Here is a 6,926-nt window from a genome sequence, read left to right on the forward strand (position 1 = left end):
ACTAGCAATCATGACATCAATGGAGCTGTGCAACACTGTCCTCACAACATTCGTGTGGCATACTGAGCAATTTGTACAACAGTTTTTAAATGTTCTTTATTTTCAGCTCCTTTGAACTCCCCGCTGTGGTATTGCACTGAAATCCTTTTTTAATATCATGCGGCTCATCTTACCAACTGCTTTTCTTGCTTCTTTTCTCTCCCTGATTCCAATATCCTCACATCTCTTGCCCCTTCCCCATTCCTTACTTGGGGCCAGGATATTGCACTGCTATAACTCTGCCCTGTTAAGGATTACCTTAAAATGTAGGATAAAAGGATACTGATTTGGGTTTGCAGTGTTTTGACACCTGGAAGAGCCAAAAATATGTGTGATGCACATCCACAGTTTGCTCACACATTTACATATAGGTCCATAAATGCATATGCAGAGTACTTCCACCTCTACATAATTAAAGGTAAAGGTACCCCTGACCATTAGGTCCAGTCGTGACCGACTCTGGGGTTGTGCGCTCATCTCACTCTGTAGGCCGAGGGAGCTGGCGTTTGTCCACAGACAGCTTCCGAGTCATGTGGCCAGCATGAAAAAGCCGCTTCTGGCGAACCAGAGCAGCACATGGAAACACCGTTTACCTTCCTGCCGGAGCGGTACCTATTTATCTACTTGCACTTTGACGTGCTTTCAAACTGCTAGGTTGGCAGGAGCAGGGACCGAGCAATGGGAGCTCACCCCATCACGGGAATTCGAACCCCCGACCTTCTGATCGGCAAGTCCTAGGCTCTGTGATTTAACCCACAGCGCCACCCGCGTCCCCACACATTTACATATAGGTCCATAAATGCATATGCAGATTACTGCCACCTCTACATAATTATCTCTCTCTATATATATCTATACATATAGATATATAGAGAGAGAGAACCAGGCAGAGGGCCTTCTCGGTAGTGGTGCCCACCTTGTGGAACGCCCTCCCATTGTCAAGGAGATGAGTAACTATATAACCTTTAGAAGACATCCGAAGGCAGCCCTATATAGGGAAGCTTCTTAAGGTTTAAGGTTTGATTATGTTTTTATATATGTTGGAAGCCGCCCAGAGTGGCTGGGGCAACCCAGTCAGATGGGTGAGGTACAAATTGTTGTTGTTGTATAAATAAAGAAAATTGATAACCTAGAATAGCATATAGGATTTTCTAAAGCAGGAATTGGGAATTTATGGCCCTTCAAACGTAACTGAACTCCAACTCCCATCAGCCCCAGCCAGCATGGCCAATGCTAATGAATAATGGGAGTTTTAGTTCAGTAGTATCTGGAGGCTGGCAGGTTCCTCATCCAAAGCATTATAATTATAAAGTCAAGCATGCGTCTTTATTACTCCGGAGCTAAATTGCATGATTGCTCTGGTGTAGCGCCTTTCAATATGAGTAAAAAGGGGGTTGTTGCCTATTATTATTATTATTATTATTATTATTACATTCTCTCCATTTCTTCTCCCTCTCCCTCCTATTCCTCTGCTTGATTGGAACTTAGTGCCTAACAGTGCAATCCTTTGCATGTCTATTCAAAAGTTAGCACATTGGGTGGTATTTAATAAGGTTTTACTCAGAGTAGACCTATTGAAATTAATAGATCTGACTTAGCTATGTTGATTCATTTTAGTGGGTTTATTCCGGGTAAACCTTAGCTCAAGACCACCCATGGAGCTCCATGGGGCCTAGGAAAATGTGTATTATATTGCAGCCTATAAACAATTACCCTGGAGTAGGTTCTACTGAACTCAGTGGGATTTACTTCTGAGCACACATGTCTAGGATCACACTGCCATTACTCCCACTCCAAGTTTTTTGGGGGGAATTTGCAAAACAGGGGAAAAAATGGTGTTAAAAGATGGAAATTTTAGCAATGCAAAAATTACCGTAGCTTGAAAATGTGACTCATTAGGTTTGATCCTCTGGTAATATGTTTTATGATGATTAATTTGTTGATTTCTAGGAAATCAATATGTTGATTCCTAAGTAACTTACAGAAATGTCTCTCAGAAAAGGCGGCGAGGAAACCAGTAAGTTTAATGTGAGAGACTATAAAGTGCCTTCTTACATCCATCTATGTACCACCTAGAAGCTGTTGACCTTAAATGTAATTCAACTCAGTATGCTGTGGAGGATTTGGGTTAAGTGGTATATAGCATTCTCCCTGTAAGTCAGCACAGCTTCATTGAAATGTATGGGCTCTGAGTGGACGTGTGCTGCTGAGATTGCTTTTCTGGGAAAGCATACTCGGACCAACACACCTGGAATGTAACCTTCTGCAGTTAAATTATTCTCCTAGCACACATATTTCTCACAGAGGACATCCTCTGGTTATCCAGTTTATAAAGAGCTGTAGAACTAACTTTGCCACCTCAGAGACACCCCTTCAGCTCAATCCAGTTTATTCTAAGGGTTTTGTCTTACGCTTGCTTTGGCAATTATGTGAGAATTACCAGCTAATCTAACCTTGGGGGGAGGGGGGAATTCCTTCCTACTCCTGAATATGTTGATTTGTTAGATGCTCAGCATGTAAATGAGTCTTGTCTGATGATTCTCCCAGGAATGATTTTCTTTAGCAATTTAAGGCAGGGATGGGAGACCATTGGCCCTTCCCAACATTCTTGGGCTCTGAATCTCATCACAGCCCAGCCAGGATGGCCAAAGGTCAGGGATGAAAGGAGTTGGAATCCAACCACATCTGGAGAGTGACAGATTCTCCATCCCTGATTTAAGTTCAATGTCAGTGTGTAGTTATGGTCAGTTTAAGAGGAAGAGGAGGGGATCTTGGAATCTTAGGATGCAAGGGCTTCTTAAATCACTATTGAGGCATCATATTAAATCCCAGGGTTAAAAAAAAAAATTCTATATACACATGGATGGTGTTGAATGAATGAGATTCCTTCCTTCCTTCCTTCCTTCCTTCCTTCCTTCCTTCCTTCCTTCCTCCCTCCCTCCCTCCCTCCCTCTTTCTTTCTTTCTTTCTTTCTTTCTTTCTTTCCCAATAAACTCAGTATTGGCAGCCTTGCTGGTGTCAGGGAGTGTAATCTGCATAATCCCATTTTCTCTTGAACCCACACCTCAGGCCACTCCCTGCATGTCTGGGCCACAGCAAGGTAAAGGCGACTATTGTCATGGAACTCAGGTGCCAGTGCCTAGTAGTCTGTCTCTGTATAGCAGATGGGATAATGTTACGCCTAGAAGTGACAATGAGGCTTGGGGGACATTTCTGGGCAGAAGGTCTTTTGTTCTCCCTTTCTACCTGAAGATGTGTCTGTATTCACATTCGCCAGCTTCTTTGTCATCCCCAGCCTTTCTTTATTTCTCTCTCTAGAGCTCCAATAAAAAGGAATGCACTGTTTTATCTTCCATTGAAATGTGTTGCTCCACCCCAAGAATGGTTGCAAGATAGTTTCATTTACACAGGGAAATAGGTAAAAAAAGACAAAACTAAAACTGGGTAGCAACATTCATTCAATAAATTTTCAACCCACCCCTCCTCCTGAAAGAACACAGGGTGACAAATATGTCAATAATATATTACAATTCAAACTTTTAAAAACAACCTCCTAAAAACAATTCAAAACATCCAACATCACCAATTCACTAATGTGGGCCTCCCCAGGTATGAAATTGTCAACAATAAATTCCCATTAGCGCTGCCCTCTCTTATCATAGGTGTTGGATAAATACAGGACAATAATAATGATATGTAGCATTTAAGTAGCTCTTCTGAGTGTTTAGTGTGCTTTGCTTACATTTTCCCAGTAAACCTTATGGCAACTCTGAGGAGCCAGGATCTAGTACAAAAAGGGTTTTAGAACTGATTCAAGAATTTGGTCAAGTGGCAGGATTTAAATTGAACAAGTCAAAAACCAAGGTTTTAGAGAAAAATTTAACACCGTTTGAAAGAGAGAGGTTTCAGAATGAGACAGGTTTAACAGTGGTTAAGAAAGTTAAATACTTGGGGATTAACATGACAGCAAAAAATGGGAATTTATTTAAAGATAACTATGAAAAATGTTGGTCAGAAGTGAAAAAAGATTTAGAAATTTGGTCAAATTTGAAGCTTTCACTGCTAGGCCGTATTGCTGCGATAAAGATGAATGTATTGCCCAGAATGTTGTTTTTGTTTCAAACCTTGCAGATTGTGGACAAAATGGATTGTTTCAAGAGGTGGCAGAAAGATATTTCTAAATTTGTCTGGCAGGGCAAGAAACCCAGAATAAAATTTAAAATATTAACGGATGCAAAGGAAAGAGGTGGATTTGCCCTGCCAGACCTTAAACTGTACTATGAATCAGCAGCCTTTTGCTGGTTGAAAGAATGGCTACTTCTTGAAAACACTGACATTTTGGATCTAGAAGGTTTTAATAATGTATTTGGATGGCATGCATATTTATGGTATGATAAGGTCAAAGCACATAAAGCATTTAAAAACCACATTGTCAGGAAAGCGCTGTTTAATGTTTGGATAAGATATAAGGATTTGTTAGAAAATAAAACCCCAAGGTGGCTGTCACCAATGGAAGCGAAAGCCTTGAAAAAGGTCAATATGGAGGTCAAATGGCCGAAATATTGGGAAATTTTGAAACAAGACGGAGATAGACTGAAATTGCAGAGTTTTGAAAAACTAAAAAACAAAGTGCGAGACTGGCTTCATTATTATCAAATAATGGAGGTATTTAAATTGGACAGGAAAATTGGCTTCCAGGTGGAAAGATCCAAATTAGAAACAGAATTGTTAGAACCCAATACTAAGAACTTGTCAAGAATGTATAACTTGCTGCTGAAATGGAATACTCAAGATGAAACGGTAAAATCGGCTATGATTAAATGGGCACAGGACGTTGGCCATAACATTATGTTTGCTGACTGGGAACAGTTATGGACCACAGGTATGAAATTTACGGCATGTAATGCCTTAAGAGAGAATATTATGAAAATGATATACAGGTGGTACATAACCCCAGTCAAGCTTGCGAAGATCTATCACTTGCCCGATAACAAATGTTGGAAATGTAAAGAAATTGAAGGTACATTTTTTCACCTTTGGTGGACGTGCCCAAAGATTAAGGCTTTCTGGGAAATGATATATAATGAATTAAAAAAGGTATTTAAGTATACCTTCCCTAAGAAACCAGAGGCCTTTCTCCTGGGCATAGTCGGCCAAATGGTGTTAAAAAAGGATAGAACTTTCTTTATGTATGCAACAACAGCAGCAAGAATACTCATCGCAAAGTATTGGAAGACACAAGAACTTCCCACGCTGGAGGAATGGCAGATGAAACTTATGGACTATATGGAATTGGCGGAAATGACTGGCAGAATCCGTGACCAGGGAGAAGAGTCGATGGAGGAAGACTGGAAGAAATTCAAAGACTATCTTCAGAAACACTGCAAAATTAAGGAATGTTAGAGTGATGTTGGACTGAAAATAAGTGGTTTCCAGCTGCATAGGTTAAAGTTAAGGATAGATTAAGATTAAAGATTAAGATTAAAGAAGCTTAAAGAAATGGAAATTTGATTTTAAAAGGGAAAACTTTAAAGTTACAGGATATTAAGATCAAGGATTAGGTTTAAAAGAGTTGAAGTTATATATTTTAACATTTTATTAAATTAAAGATTGGGATTAAAAAAGTGGAAAAGAAACTGCTGGATAAATAAATGTGGATTGGAATACAAAAGAGGGAGGTATGAGGAAGTCCAGAAAATAAGTAATTTAAAATTGGTAATGGAAAAGAGAGTTCGTTATTAATTGTTTTGTGTTTATATTGTTAAGCTTTGTATTGTTTTTTGTGTGTGTTGTTTTTCTTTTTTGTTTGTTTAAAAACTTAATAAAAAATTATAAAAAAAAACAACAACCTTATGGCAACTCTGTAAGGCAGTCAGGATTGTTACTTCTACTGTAAATAGGAGGCCAAGAGGTTAAAATTTGCTTAAGGCTACCTCATGAGATGATGGCAGAAGCAGAACTTCCTGCTTCATAGCTCAGCCACTCTAGCTCTATGGGACGTTTATCTACTTGATGTTAGTCAATGCTGGTGTCCAGGGTGATATTTTGCCATGAGAGACTCCTTGCTGCCTCTGTCTGTTCACCTGTCTTCTCCAAGCATGCCAGCAGCAACAAGAGGCAGAAGGCGAGTGAACAAGAGCAGTGACAATGGCAATATGGAGGTGAGCACACTCCTAGAGGGAGGCCCATCTTGCTCAAGGGCTCCCACAGAAAACTGACGCAAGCAGTGCCTTTGCATCTCCCCCAAGCCCCCGTGTTGCTCAGAAAACCCTGACAAGGGCTTTCTGCGCTTCCTCGCTGTCCGCGACCCAAACCGGAAGCCCCCCCAAACCGGAAGCCCCCCCAAACCGAAACTGACGCCAGCATTGGCAATTGTACATATTATTTCACCGTGTGTGTTGGTTGCCATTGTGAATGTTGAATCTTAGCTAACAGAAGACTCCTGCTCATGTTAGACATAAGAATCAGGCCAAAGGCCCTTCTAGTCTAACATTGTGTTCTCACAGTGGCCAATGAATGCCAATGGGAGGCCTGCGACTTGGGATTCCCAGCAAATGGTATTAAGAGGCATGTTCCTTCTGACCGTGGAGTGTCTGTTTTATCTGGCAAAACTCTGTTTGGATTAGGAAGTGGTTTCTGACAACCATGCAAGTGTGAACTGAAATTTGAAAATTTAAATATCTGAAATACTTGGGCTGTGCTGTGTCCATAAACAAATATACAACATCGATCTGTGATAATGTGCACCGCGACATATGTTTTAAAATCAAAAGTGGAAAAGTTGAGAGATGAGAGTTGGAATCCAGCAACATCCAGAGAGCCACAGGCCTCTCACTCCCGTGCTATATTCTCCAGTGTGGTCCTGTTCTTTACAAGAGAATTCCACA

General features: G+C 40.5%; 1 long non-coding RNA gene across 1 annotated transcript; it reads right to left on the reverse strand.

Annotated features, from left to right (window-relative positions):
- Positions 1–3,477: 3,477 nt before the first annotated feature.
- On the reverse strand, positions 3,478–6,901 carry LOC308470305. Its single transcript, XR_013982356.1, has 2 exons — positions 5,889–6,901; positions 3,478–3,796 (listed from the first exon to the last, which is right to left on the reverse strand). It is a non-coding gene; the product is annotated as an uncharacterized lncRNA (long non-coding RNA).
- Positions 6,902–6,926: the final 25 nt, after the last annotated feature.

The sequence above is a fragment of the Podarcis pityusensis genome (genome assembly GCF_964106645.2).
Source record: "Podarcis pityusensis genome assembly, chromosome: 2".
Lineage (NCBI taxonomy): Eukaryota > Metazoa > Chordata > Lepidosauria > Squamata > Lacertidae > Podarcis > Podarcis pityusensis.